Source organism: Lissotriton helveticus, chromosome 1_2 (genome assembly GCF_964261635.1).
Source record: "Lissotriton helveticus chromosome 1_2, aLisHel1.1, whole genome shotgun sequence".
Taxonomy (NCBI): Eukaryota; Metazoa; Chordata; class Amphibia; order Caudata; family Salamandridae; genus Lissotriton; species Lissotriton helveticus.
In genome coordinates, this window is record NC_136058.1 from 54,192,904 (window position 1) to 54,208,737 (window position 15,834).

Consider the following 15,834-nt stretch of genomic DNA (forward strand, 5'->3'; position numbering starts at 1 on the left):
AAGAAGAAGTGACAAAAAGCATTCCTTGGTGTCAATGCTAACTACTGCCTTCGATCTACACTGCAGACAGCAGGGCTCACAATTCAGATACAGTGGCGATTACAGATGACGCAGTCCAGTTCGCAAGACACATTGCTCCCAGTGTGGCCCGCTGGGACCACGCATCATCGCAGGATGCGCACACGCTGTGTGCTTCAGGTGCTACTAATTCACTGCACCATAATTCATCTCCACGTGGCCTTATCAAGGCAAAACATTGCTTCCAGTGCCGAGTCCTGAATCGCACTGACCCCAAGTCTGTGGCATCGACCACAGAACCACACTCCCTTTGATCAGTGAGGCATATTTCGATATGCAAGGCCAGTGACACGTAGTTCCACTAACCCTCTTTAACACAAGCCGATTCCACATGTGTAACTGTTTCCTTAGTCCTGAATTGCAGCGACCTCAACTTCGTGGCAGCGACCACAGCACCTCACACCCTTCGATTAGTGAGGAGTATTTACAGATTGAAGTCTGCTGACAAATGGTGCCACTGAACCTGCACTATGCAGGACGGTGGGGCCACCAACGTATGCACATGGCTGTGGGCCCTTTCTCATCGCTATCTCTGGCCTACACTACTGTGAGCAGGCCTCACATTTCAGATACAGTCCCGATTCCACATGACGCAGTCCAGTAGGCAAGACACTTTGCTCCCAGTGCGACCCGTCCACATCAACCATCATCACAGGCTCATACAGTCTCAAAGATTCTGGTACCACTAACCCTATTTAACACAAACCAATCCCACATGTGTAACTGTGTCCTGAGTCCTGAACGGAATTGACCCCAACTTCGTGGCAGCGACCACAGCACCAGACTCCCTTCAGTCTTATTTGTTGTTCTTTTCTTTAAATAAATTATTTTATATGTAAATCTGACATGACTAAGATTCTTCTTTCTCAAACCGCACAGGGACACTCACGGGCCCAAGCAGGTTGTTGGAGGTATGTTGGTAATGAGGGAATAAGGTACGTTACCTGCTAATGTGAGAAGAGGGAACGTCAAAAGGGTATCACTCTCAGAAATAACTCCGATATGTTTTCACAAATGCCTCGGACAGATGTCAGCTGACGGACTGAATCACAAAATGGCTTTTCAATACTTATGTAGTGTGAGTTATGAACAGTTCGGACTGAGGCTCGCAGAGGGACAGCTGCAGCCCGTCCGCTCGACTCCCAGACGCGGGACTACAAGCCAGCCGCATCATTGTGTCTATCCCTGCCCTGTTCCGTCGTACACCACGCCACGCCATGCCACGCTACTCCAATTATGTTCCAACATTGGCCCCACATAGCTACCTGTCGCAGATGTACTCACTGTTGGTGTGCAGGTCAGTAGTCTAGTTCTCAACATCTCAAGGCCACTCCCTGATGGCAGGTTTTCACACACACCATACCCATCCGGCACATGTGGCACAGGCCATGTGACCACGCAAATATAATAGATCGACAACGTCACATCCTTTATTGCCGGTGCTGACTAGCAGGCGAACGCTCCACGGGTTTCAACCATAAAGAGTGCATGAAAAGTTGCACAGAAGGTTAGTCGCACCCTCAGCTGTATAGCCGTCAGTGGCCTACCATCCCCTTGGCGTGGACTTCATATGCATAGGGTTAGTGCCACCCCAAACTCATGTGACCATCAGGAGCCTACCACCACGTGGCATGAGCTGGAGTTCTACAAGCTTACCGGCACCAAACCCTGAGGTGGTCTCCTCCATTGATGACTCAGGACTCAGCGACATGTGTGAGATCTGCCAGGTCACGAAGAAGCTGTAGTGGTCTCCACCATTCAGGACTCAGCGACATCTGGGAGATCCGCAAGGAAGCTGATGTGGTCTCCGCCACTCAGGACTCAGCGACATTTGGAAGATCGCGTAGAATCTGATGTAGTCTCCGCCATTCATGACTCAGGACTCAGCAACACATCTGAGATCGGCGGAGTATCTGATGTGGTCTCCGACATTCATGACTCAGGACTCAGCAACACATCTGAGATAGGCGAGGTTTTGACGGGCACTTACAGTCCCACTCCGCTGGCACCAGGTAATTATTTGCTCATGGATGCGCAGAGGGGCCAGTCTCTCTCCCTCTCTCTCTCTCTCTCTCTCTCTCTCTCTCTCACACACACTTCCCTCTCTTCTCTCTCTCTCTTCATTCCTTTCCTTCTATCTATCTCTCTCTCCCTTTTTCCTTTCTTTCCTTCCCACTCTTTTTCTCTCTGGCTTGTTTTTCCTTCTCTGTTTCTCTCTCTCTGTCCTTTGATATGCGCATTACACACGTCCTTATTTTGTGCTTTATTTTCCAGGCTCTGTCGTTGACATCCATGGCCCCCACAGGACTCTTCCACCTTGTTGTTTTCTATTATGTTTGTAAAATTTTGTTTATTGGCTTATTTTATATATATAGACCTGGGACATGCAATAAGGAACAGGGACCGTGCCGCAGTGGTAAAGAATAGGAAACTGTACAAATTGGCCATTTATCGTGCCAAAAAGAAATGGGACGAAGACCATTGGGCCCAATTACAAGAAGCCTCCGATAATAAACACTCAATGTTGTTTTGGAAAATTATTAAGTGGGGTAGTGGTGCGGGCCCAGTAAAACCTGACAGCAATGTACCAGTGGAAGCCTGGGTTGATTATTTCGGGCCACAGTACGCGGAAAGTAACAAATCCGTGGTAGCTGATAATATAATACCGGTTTATGCAACTAAAGATTTATTTTCCCTTAGTGAAGCAGAAATTGCCATTTGTTCGGCGAAGTGTGGGAGGGCGCCTGGTCCAGACGGTATCCCACCCGATATTTTCAAACATGATGTGACTAGATGGGCTAGATACATCCATCTTGTAGTAAATACCCTAGCAAAGGGGGCAGTGGTCCCAGACATTTGGAAGGGTGCAACCATCATCCCCATTCACAAGAAAGGCGATTGCTCATTGCCTGCTAATTACAGGCCTATAAGTTTAATAGCCACCATGCAGAAAATTGTTGGGAGAATGGTAACAAACCAGCTAATGGACTGGGTAGAAGATAATAGCGCCCTCTCCCCATACCAAGCGGGATTTAGGCAAGCAACTAGTACCATTGACCAGGTCTTCCGCTTCACCATATTGCGGTGGAAGACCGTTGAGTTGGGAAGGGGTAGCCTGTACGTCGCGTTTGTCGACCTATGGGCGGCGTTTGATTTAGTCCCCCGGTATAAGCTATGGTCGGTCCTTCAAAAGCTAGGTATCCCTGCTGAACTGTTAACATTAATCATGCGATTACATGAATCCAACTCTGCTAGAGTCCAATGGGGTGGAAGTAGGGAAACAACATTGGACTTCCCTGTGGAAAGGGGGGTTAGGCAAGGCTGTTCCATGGCCCCTCTACTTTTCTCGTTATTCATTAATGGGATAGTAGAGAGAATGTTGAAGGCTAGTGTAGATGCCCCATCGTTAGCGGACACCAGGGTTCCAATCCTGATGTTCGCTGACGACACTCTTATTTTGTCTAAGACCCCCATGGGGTTGCAGCGTGCATTAAGCATTTTCGATGCTTTCTGCTTGGAGCACGGGTTGGAGGTAAATGTAGGAAAAACTAAATTAATGGTCTTCTCTGCAGGACGTAGGAGTAATCCAAAGATAACCCTAAATAATAGCAGGCTTGATATAGTTAAGGAATTTACGTATCTGGGAGTGCAGATTGCGGGGGGGAATGGCTGGACGCACCATGTGATTAAAGTAGTCCTAAAGCACCAGCAGCTTTCAGGTGCCCTAAGGGGGGAACATCGTAAATCAAAAACAAAACCTATAAAACCTGCAATGACAGTTTACGATGCGAAGGTTCTGGGTGCTACTTTATATGGCGCGGAACTGTGGGCTTGGAATAGTCTGGTGGCTCTCCAGACTTCCGAGAACAAGTTCATGCGCGGGATTACTGGACTTCCACAGAGTACCCCCCTAATCCCATTGTTCTTGGAGTTAGGCAGACGTACGATTGTCGACAGAGCCCGATTGCGACCAGTTCTTTACTGGAGACGCCTCTGGACGACTCCAGAAATAAGACAGTACGCGGAGGGCTTTCTGTGGATAATCAAGGAAGATATCTTCCACAAGATAAAATGGTTAAAACACCTGAAGACCATGTTGGTAAACTTAGGGTTTTCGAAACTTTGGAACAACCCCGAGGGAGAAACCTTCCCAAGTAAAGAAGCCATCAAGGAGCAATATTGGGATTGGGTGGGAGGTAAGATGCTGAATGACACCAGGGCAGATTCTATGTCTGGTCGCTTCCTTGAGACTAAAATTTTACCTGTCCTAGAAAAATACTGGGTCAATATTACTGTACCTATGGACAGGAAACTTGTCTTTCAGCTAAGGGCAGGATCTATCCCCCTTAAGAAATTGACATCTGGCTGGTACAGTCTTACTAATAACCTATGTCCCGTCTGTGAGAACGCAGAGGAGAGCATAGGCCATTTTCTCTTCGCATGTCAAGCTTATGTAAATCCGAGGAGAAAATGGCTCTCGCCGGTATGCAGAAATCTGGGGACACGAGATAGTGCAGTGGCCCTAAGAATCCTGTGCACAACAAACCAGGATTCGATAGTTATGGGGGTAGCTAAATATATGGGTTGGGCTTGGGCGATAAGACGACGGTCTTTGGGGGGCAGCTGGTAACCAGGGACTCTCTTTCTTACAGATTTTTATGTAAATGGTACAAATTGTTTTACGTATCATGTAGTATGAGCTCCACTGTGTTTAATGACTTTTTATTCTGACTATGTATTTCTGTGTAATTGTTCTGATTTTATGTGCTTTTATGAGAATTCTCTCGAATAAAGCTTATACAACACAACATATATATATATATATATATATATATATATATATATATATATATATATATATTTAATAAAAAAATCAAATGTAAAAATAGTTTATGGTTTACATATGTTTATATAAAAATAAAGTTTGACAAAAAAAATATTAACCTTTGTGGCTGTGTTACTCTTTCTTGTTTTTATTACTGTTATATGCTGGTATCCACCTTGGTGTTACTTTTGGAGCCCTTAGCGCAGCAATACCGGTGATCTCTGCAGTTTTCACCAACTTCTGAATACTGTGTTAGATTTATTTCAACTTTAGTTGCATTAAAGTGCTAATAATGAAATGCAGAATAGCCGTCCTGTGTAAAAAGACACGAGATGCACCTTTGCGATTTATTCAAAATACTAATATCCTGTATTGAATTGGACTGAGTTGGTGCCTGCACTTACAGAGTACACACAACATTAATGAAGAAATCTCATTGTATTTATATTGATTAGGATTAGTGTGTCAGGTACTGTATCTTGACGGGATACACTGCCCAGTTTGTATATTTTTTTGCACATGAAAAAATGACATCACAACTTTCACAACTGTAATGCGAAATTCATTCTGGCGATAACCCACGTTACCACCAGGAATGTTACACCTGCTTTCTGCTGGTGTTAAGCAGGATGACTACCTGCAACATGAAAGGAAACACAGCCAAGAGCCACACCAGAACACCCACAGGTGCCATAGAGTCAATTAGCACGATACAGGGATACCCACGAGGGCCACAAGACTCATCGCAGCAACTCCAGGACCATCAAAATAGTTCATAAACTTTCCCTCATTCAGACACCTGACCCTATAGCAGCCTCCCAAGTTCTGTGTGACCAAATCTCCAAGTTCTTCTATATGAAGATCCTGGATATTTACACAGACCTGGAAGCCCTCAATTCCAGTTCTCCATCTTCTACCCTTCCAACTCTTATTCCTGAAACTCAAACGCCTGCCCCCTCTCACTCCCTCTCCCAGTTTCCCCCCTCACTCTTGATCATCTCAGTACATTGCTGGACAAGCTAAAGTCCGGGTCACCACTTGACCCCTGCCCTTTAAAGGTTCCTAAAGATTGCAGACAGACTATTCTGCCCCAATTGGTGGAGGTTATGAATCTGGCCATTTCAGAGGGGGTTTATCCCCTTTCCTGGAAATTGGCCATTGTCAAGACCCTATTGAAAAAATCTACTCTGGATCCTGGGATATTAAAGAACTTTCGTCCCATTTCTCTCCTTCCGGCCCCTGCTAAACTCTTGGAGGCACACCTTGACCTTCATTTGAGTGCCTTCCTCGACAGTACCAACTCCCTGGATCCCTCACAGCATGGCTTTCGTAGGACTCACAGCACTGAGTCGGCGCTCACAGTGGTTTGTCGATAGCATTCGGTCCAAGGTCGACACCGGCCAGACCACCTTACTGATGCTATTAGACCTAACGGCGGCCTTCGACACTCTGTCCCCTACCATTCTGGCTAGCCGACTCAGCGAGCTGGGAGTCAAGGGTCCTGCACTCAGCCTCTTAACATCCTTCCTTGACCAACGGAAGCAAAGGGTTAAGCTAGGCGATTATATGTCACCCATCAAGCCTGTGAAGTGTGGGGTCCCTCAGGGCTCCTCTTTGAGCCTGACGCTCTTTAACGTCTATGTCGCCCCACTCGCCAGGCTCATAAGATCTTTTGGGCTTGAAGTTCTTTCCTACGCCAACGACACGCAGATTATGGTCTCCATATCTCAATCGTGAGCATAACTGCTCATAACTTTAAAAACTGTATGGAGGCGGTCGCGGGATGGATGGTTAAGAACTTCCTTAAGTTGAATGGGGAGAAAACAGAGGTCCTCATTTTTGGGGGCAAAAGTGAGATCTGGTCAATGGACTGGTGGCTTCCCGTCCTTGGCGCCAGCCCCTTGCCGTCCCTCTTTGCCCGCAATCTTGGGGTCATTCTGGACACTACTCTCTCGCTTGACAAACAAGTCAGCAGGACTGTGTCCACCTGCTGTAATGATCTGAGGATCCTAAGGAAAATTGTTCATTATCTTTCCCCTGATGCACGCAAACAGGTTGCAGTTGCGCTTATTACATCCAGGCTGGACTATTGCAATGCGCTGTATTTGGGCATTAGCAATGGTCTGGTCCAGCGCCTTTCAGACTGTGCAGAATGTGGCTGCCCGGTTTGTTGTGGATGTCCCTAAACGCTCCTCGGGCACGGCTAGCAGAAAAAACCTGCACTGGCTCTCCATGCAGGCGAAGATTAACTTTAAGGCTCTCTGCCTCACGCATCATGCCCTTAATGGGACTGGGCTTGAAGCCATCCGTGCTCTTGTGGCCTATTATACCCCTGGTAGGGCACTTCGCTCTTCCAGTAAAAACCTGCTGGCTGTCCCCCGAATATCCACGGCCAGATGGGGTGGAAGGGCCTTTCGCTTCCTTGCGCCTAGACTCTGGAACACGCTCCCCAACGACCTCAAGGGGATCCCATCCCATGCCCTGTTCCGTAAACCACTCAAGACTTGGTTATTTCAAAAAGCATATTTGTAACTCATCCCTTGGCGACTCCTGAGCATTTAGTTTACCATCTTTCAGCACCTTGATGCCTACGGGTTTAGTTGCGCTTTATAAATTTCAATTAATAATGATAATAATAATAATAATAATAATAATAATAATAATAAACCCGCATCTGAGCAAGTGTGTCCGTGTGGTCATTGTGTTAGCATGATAGGCACGGGCCCTGCAACATCACAGTGTGCTGTCTTCAGCAGACATTACCATGTCCCCTCAGGGTTGGCAGTGACCTTGGACATGTAGCTACGCATGCATCCTCCTGCAAGCACAACACACGTGTGCTGGTCCGGCGTACACAGGTCAGCGCAGGGGTGTGCCTATCTGGCAAGGGAAACGGGGTATTTCGGACATGTCTGTGTGCAGGAAGTACGGTAAGTGTGTCTTTGTGTTCTGGTATGGCTTGCCACAAGGGCTGCAGCAGACAATGTTGTAAAGTGAGGTACACTAACACCAAACGATACTCTCATGGTGTAGTTTGAATGCTGCAGGACATGCAGGTATAGCCATTACAATGCTGTGCCGTACGACTGCACTGGATACAACAGTGCACCGTACAAAAGTGTGGGGGCCCATCGGAGGAGGAGCAGCTGTTTGACAACGTAACACAAAGTGAACCCGCCCCTGTGCCACGTGCTGGGCATCTCATCCATGATGACCACGGTCGAAGACATCCCACAACGCCCACGACTGGCATTTGTACACATCCTGTATGAATGCAGCGTGGTTTTCACTTCTATGCTCGTTCAGTGGTGTGATGGTGCCAGGTTGTGTGACTGATGCTCCTTGTTGGTGTGTTTCATTTTGGCCATTCTTTGTCTATACTTGTGCTGTACTTCATTGTACATGTGTGCTGTTGTGCCCATCTCCCCCCGTCCCCCCAATCCCTGCTTCTTCCTCGTCCTGGTGCTGTTTCTCTAATTTTGTTCCTCCTCACATAAATACAAGTAAACAACAAATTAGAATACTTCCTTGATTCTTTTATGTTTCAAAACTTCTCTCTCTTAGTTTCTTTTTCATTTTCCATAAAAACTGTTTATTTCATATTCAACGACACATCGAAGTCAGCAGTGCAACGTATTCTATCAGCACACTTTCTAGAACATTCTACAACACGTGCAGGTTAAAAGTTCATCAATTTTTTAAACATAACAATATTTTTTTGCAACATTTTCTCGAACATTTAATGGAATGTGCAGATTAAAAGTTCACAACTAGTTTAAGTTTGAACAGTACCTTCCAAATTCAAGTTGCAGGTGTGGTTGAGTTGGGCAAATTTGATCCTATAATATGTACTCCACGTTCAAACTGCTTTTTCTTAACCAATCACAAACATGCTTTTCCACAAAACGAATGTGCACCCTACTTTTAAAATACAATGCTTTTCATCTCCCAACCAGGAATCGTTTTGTATGTGAAAAAAAACTAGTTCCCCATCTTTAAACATATCTCTTATTCTACGAAAGAACTGCATGAGCTACAGATATCTTTCCATACCTTTCAGCCATACCTTCAAAATGCTAATGTGGATTGTAGGACATAGCTATGTTTGCTGGTGCAAGAGGTATGCAGAACGTATTGACTTAGACCTAGGTTTACAAAATGTGGACATTAAATGGTTTGCACAGAGAGGATTGAAGTGGCACCAATTGTTGCCTTTGGTTAAAACATGTTTGCCTCTCCAACACCCTTACCTCATGATTGTGCACTGTGGTGGAAATGACCTAGGCACATTGACTGGGGTAAGTTTGAAAATGCTTATGAAGGACACCTTTGGACAATTGATGTTACTTTTGCTCAAACTGTCTTTGTATATTCCAATATATGCCAAAGACAGAAGTGGAAATGGTCAAAACAATTTTGTCCTCAGATTGAAAAATCTAGGAAGAAAGTCAACAAAGCTGTGTCTGCATACCTCAGAGACCACAAAATGGGGTCCATCTACAACAACAACATATGTTTTGATATGGCTGATATTTACAAAAGTGATGAAGTACACTTCACAGATCAGGGAAATCGAGTTTTCCTGAATAACTTGAAGCTGTGCATCTGCACTTATATGTAGCTCCAACTAATGAACACAAGGGCTCTTTTTAGAGCCACCCTATAACTTACAACTTAGGCCCGCTATTTTAGGGCTAGGTATTGGCAACTCCCGGACCTTCACTAAAATGTATTCTCCATACAGCTGTGGCGCAGCAGCCACACCATCTCACTTTGCAGTACAGAGCTCTCGCTTTGATCAGCGGCACTACTCACCCATAGGGGTCAATAGTTTGCGCTTTACAAATATCGTATTGATTTACATTCGCACTCCCTATACAACACCACCTAAGCACCATATACAAGTTGGACAGGTGTAGCACAGCACCCAGAGCACATGACTTCACAGCATAGCACACGCATTTTAGACTAACGGTTTGATCCCCGAGTCCAGCAGCAGCTCAATTTAGCAGTATGACACTCATCACTTTTAAACCGGTAGGGGTCGGTAGTTCATTGACTTTACCTCTACTCCTTTAGCAGCTCAGCTTACACCCCCAGCGCCATCACACCCGTAGGAGTGAGTAGTTTGCACTTCACAAATACGAATTGATTTGATACGTGCAAATTTACCTTCACACTACCTGTATAACACCCACTAAGCACCATACACAAGTTACAATGATCGAATCAAAAGTTCCTCCGAGTAGCTATAACTACATGCTCACACTACTTGGATAGATGTGGCACAGTGGCCAGAGCACATGACTTCAAAGCATATGACACACAGTTTGGACTCACGCTTTCATCCCCAAGTCCGGCAGCAGCTCAGCTTAGCAGCATGAGACTCTAGACAGTACCTCAACTATCTTCCAAACCCCAGGACTTTCAGACCAGTAGGGGTTAGTAGTTAGTCCTAGTAGGTATAAACACATGCTGACACTACTACAACAGGTGTAGTACAGTGGCCCCGGCACATGATGTCACAGCAAAAGACACACAATTTGGGCTCACGCTTTAATCCCTGAGTCCCGCACCAGCTCACCTTACTCAAAAACTACTGAACGGATTTACACCAAATAAACAAAAGCTTTCCTTCTAGACCAAGACCCTTCTCTCTGCCAAATTTGGGGTAATTCTGTTCACCCATTTGACCTGTAGCATTGTCTAAAGTTTCCTATCATGGAGAAAACACGTTTTGGGACCCCTTTTTTCTCAGCCCCCTTTCTTGATGAATCACCTTCAAAACTTCAACATAGGAGCTGATACGAACAAAGAATTAGTTTGGAAAATTTCATGAAGATTCATCAAACCACACCAAAGTTATATGCAAAACAAAAATAGTTCTTCCTATGGAAACTAGGTCCGTACTATAACTACCTACTGGAGTCCGCCAGTAGGTAAAATACACACACACACAGATTTACATTTACATGGCAATGCAAACACCAGGACAAGCAAGGCATTAAAGTAACATGAAAGAATTTAGCCCAACTTTTATGTTTGACCTGTCCAAGTTTTTGCTTCTCATTATCTGGCTACCTTACCTTAAAGGTTTCCATCCACCCCTGTGCCATTCTAGATTGATAAGAATTGTAAACAAAAAAGGGAATGGGGTTGCAAAAAAATTCATTTAGCAATGGCCTTTAGTTTTTATTGCAATAATTATAGCCAGACTGAACTTACAACAGGAAACCGGAAATGCTGAAGGTTTGATATATGACCTTATTTATAGGATACATGTACAGTTAAGGCACTCAAGATGGATTGGTGGCCTACAACTAAAGCTGTCACTTGACAAGACATACCATCCAACCCCTACAATTACAGCAACAGCATAATATAAATTGATGTTCATCACTACATTGGGAGATATTGTTCAAATTAGAGGCAGTGTAGCACAATCGACCTTACCTCCAGCAACCCAACACCCCATATGATAACTGCACATTGTCCGAGGTAGGTGCGGCAAGTCAGTAACACAGCAAGCCAGTGTGCCTTGGCCTAAAAAAACAGTCTTGATGGAGACGCACGAGTGCGCGAAACAAGATGGCGCTTTGCCGCTGAAGCTCCTGCTCACCCGTCTTAACAACGAGGTTTTAAAAGCCGATTTCACAGGAATAATTCAATTACTGTTGTTAAGAATTCTTACCTGCCATAAGGAAGTGCTATTTGCAAGTTTATTTGGTGGCGCTGATGACTTCTGGACCACTCAGGCTTCCGGCTCTCCTTCACCGAGGCTTCCCCCAGCTTGGTTCCAAAGTTCCTGTCACGGAGGCAGAGTTCTGTATCTGAAGAGGGCACTGCTTTGGCCTTGTTATCCTACCACTGCTTGTTTTAGCTGCTGCACTGGTTTGGCATATTTATCTACATTTCTATTTTGGCATTTGTCATTTTTGCCAGTATTTATTTAGTTTCTTTGAGTAGGGAAAGTAAATCTTCAACTAATAAACAGTAACAGACAGCTTCTTCTCTGCCTGTTAAGTCAAAAATGGTAGATACATCGGAATCTTCCATTATTACTATTCTGGAAGAACTGAAGGCTGTCAGATCAAATACAGATAGTATTGCAATGGAAATTTAAAATATATGGAAAGATATGGCTAGTCTTTCAATGAAGGTTACATATAAGGTTGCAGATAATGTGATTAAATTAAATGACATTATAACAAAAACTGATAAGCTAATATCGCTTGTTACAAAAATCCCTTCCATCACTACTAGACTGCTTGAGTTAGAAAATAGAAATAGGCAATATAACTTGTGCATTTTTAATTTGCATGAAGATATAGAAGGGAATGACTGAAGATGCTACCTTGAGAACCTACCGCCTAATTTATTAAGCTTGAAGTTGATAAAGCACATTGTATTCCATCTCATTGTAAAGCAGGCAAACCGTGGCAAGTCATTTTTAAGATTCTTCGCCATCACCATCTCATACTTATCCGGAAAGGTGCTCGAGAAATTCCTTCTCTTCTGGTTAATGGCACTAAAATCTTCATTCATCAAGCTTCTGCTAAGGAGACTGTTGCCATACGATGAGATGTGCAGCTTTGAGACCAAGAATGAAAAACTCTGGCTTCAAATAGGGACTCTTTGATCCTTCCACCATGCGTATCTGGAAATGACCTTTCCAAACCCTGTCACTGTCCGGAAGACCTTCAACCTTTTCTTGATAACCATTCTCCTCTATCAATGGCTACATATGATTCTTCAACTTGAAAATGGCTAGACTGTATTATAGCTTTTTAACTTAATTGCCTGCAAGTTCATATTTGCTTTGTATTTTAGGTTGTTACTATTCCTGTTACTTTTTACGATATTCTTTTAAGCACAGGTGTACCTCTCTCTTCTCTTTTCTCTCTTTTTATATGTATGTGTGTGTCTCATTAATGTCTATGTATGTTCTTCACTGTTTTGTATAGATATCTGTTCTTTGTTTCTATGGCTACTTCTTTGGTCTCATACTGTTTCTTTCATAACTTTTATATTTCTTCATTCTTTTTCTATTTTCTTTTTTACTTCACTTCACAGTATATGAAATTACTCACAAAATAAAAGTTGTTTCCATGAATGTTAAAGGTTTATGACATCCAGTTAAACGATTAAAGATTTTAGATTATCTATACGGCAAAAAGCGGACATTTGTTTATTGCAAGAAACTCACATTGATGAAAACATCTTAGCATACATGCAGAGGAAATGGGTTGGTCAAATTATCTCCTCCCCTGCATTAGGTAAAAAGAATGCTGTAGCTATTCTTTTTTCAAAAAATCTTCAATTGCAAATTTTAGATAAACAATCTAATTCTGAAGATAGATTTCTCTCGGTTAAAGTAAAACTTGGTAATACGATTTTACATTTAATTAATATTTATGGACCAATGGCAGATGACCCTAATTTCTGGTCTCGTATTACCACTGATCTTCTTGAACTTGGGAAAGTTTCTTGATTGAGGGGGTGACTTTAACTTGATTAATGGCCCCCTTCTAGATAGACTATCCTCGACCAAATTCACACCTGCCAAAGCATTTCATTCCCTCAGAACTTTATTTAAAAGCACTAAACTTGTTGACATCTGGAGAATACATTTCCCTACATAATTCACCCTTTTCTTCAATCCCCATAATTCTCACTCACACTTACATTATTTGTTGGTGTCTGGAGGCTTTGTGAAGTCTATAACTCAACCTGCCATTGGAAACAATTAAATTTCAGACCACGCACTAATTTCACTTCATTAACAAGTTATTAATTTTTCTGTCTCTCATTCCCGTTGGCGCATGAATGTAGATGTTGTCCTTCAAGATATTCATAATGACTCAATTTTAAAAGCTATTCATGAGTATTTCTCACATAATCCTGATGGTGTTATCTCCCCTATTATAAAATGGAATGCTTTTAAGCCATTCTTAAGAGGGACAGTTATTACTAAAAGGGCCCACAAAATAAGACATTTAACACCAAATTGTCACACTTAGAAAAATAGATTTCAAAATGGTAATGATTATTTATATCTTCTCAAAATATTGTTATTAAACCCACGCTGCAAAAACTTAGACATGAATATAATTCAATGCTAAGTAAACGAGCCGGTATTCAAATTGCTAATCGGAAAGCTAAATTTGCTTTTAACGCAAACAAGTCAGGAACACTTTTAGCTAACTAGCTTTGCATCAAAATGAAAATGAAATTCATGCTATACACAACGATAATGGTACCGTTGCTGTGTCTATTTCAGATATTCTTGACGAATTCCTTAAATTTTACTCTTTGTTATACAGTAGTCCAAATCTTCTCAATCCTCAAGTTATTGACAATTTTTTAACTTCTGCTCATTTGCCGCAACTTTCACAGTCTGATAAGCCAAATTAGATAGCCCTATCACTACAGAAGAACTTCTAATTGCTATTCAATTGCTCAAACCCCAAATATCCCCAGGTCCTTATAGCTTTCCTGCAGGTTTTTATAAAAGCTTTGCTGATATTCTCACCCCTCACTTACATCATTTAATCACTACATTCACTCAATCTGACTTACTTGGAGGCTCTTTAACAAAGCTTCAATTATAGTTTTGCCTAAACCAGATAAAGACCACACTAAGGTTTCAAATTATCGTCATATTTTCCTAATAAATCTGGATTGTAAAATGTTTTAAAAAATCCCACCTACCAGGTTAGCTTGGGTTTTGTCATCCCTTATTAATATAGATCAATCTGGTTGTATGTCAAAACGGTTCTCTGTTAATAACACACAGCTCCTCTTTCATGTTATTGATAAAGCTTTTACTTTTACTTGTCCTGTCGGTCTTCTTGCTCTAGATGCGGAGAAAGCTTTTGATAAAGTTCATTGGCTATTTCTTTTTGAATCACTATCTTCTTTTAATATTGGTAAAAATTTTATAAAAAAGGTGGCTCCCCTTCTGCTCATCTTTTTATCCATGGTCAGTTTTCAAATCCTTTTTCTTTCCATAGAGGTTGTCCATTGTCACCTCTTCTTTTCTTTTTAGAAACTGAACCTTTTCTCTCTCATATTCGTTATTCCATTGATATTAAAGAAATAGAGCTAGCTAATGGTAACTTTAAAATGTCTGCTCATGCAGATGATATAACCCAGCCACTTCCATACCCGCAGTTTTAAATGTTGTACATGAATATTCAATTGCTTTTGGATATACCTGGAATACTCGTAAAACAGAATTCTTTCCCCTGAATATCCATTGCACACCTTCAGTACTGGATAATACTAAAATTATCTGGCAAAAGGAGAAATGTAAATATTTAGGTATACTTTTTTCATATACCTTTAAACATTCCATTACTCTCAAATGTGATATTTTAAAAATATAGCTATAATTAATCAGTGGTCCCCACTATATTCATCACAATGGGACAAGGTTTAGGATTCGAGGCCTAGCGATCATGCCACTTCCTAATGCTCCAACCTTCAAAGAATTTAGAGATGTAATGGTGGATAAGGTCACCACCTATATTATTCAGGCTAAATCTGGCTCTCCTTATGATTCTCTCCCCCTATGATTTGTAAACAAGTTCCTGAGATTCTCAGCCCCAGCCTAACCTCAATCTTTAACTCTTATTTATTTTATTTTATTTATTTCAAAGGTTTTATATAGCGCAACTGGACCCGAGAGTATCAGAGCACTTTACAAGACATGAGAAAAGAACAAACAATGAAATAGATTAAAAATTTAAGCGAGAACGAGTTACAAAATGATACTGTAGCCGGCATGTCTAAAGGGGCAGGGAGAATAGAGATAGAGATTGAGATGGGAATGGATAATGAAAGTTAGGAGGGAGAGGGGAGTGAAGAGAGGGGGAGTAAGAGTACGAGGGTATAGAGAGGGGAAATTAGGAGGACTGCATAGTAGAGGA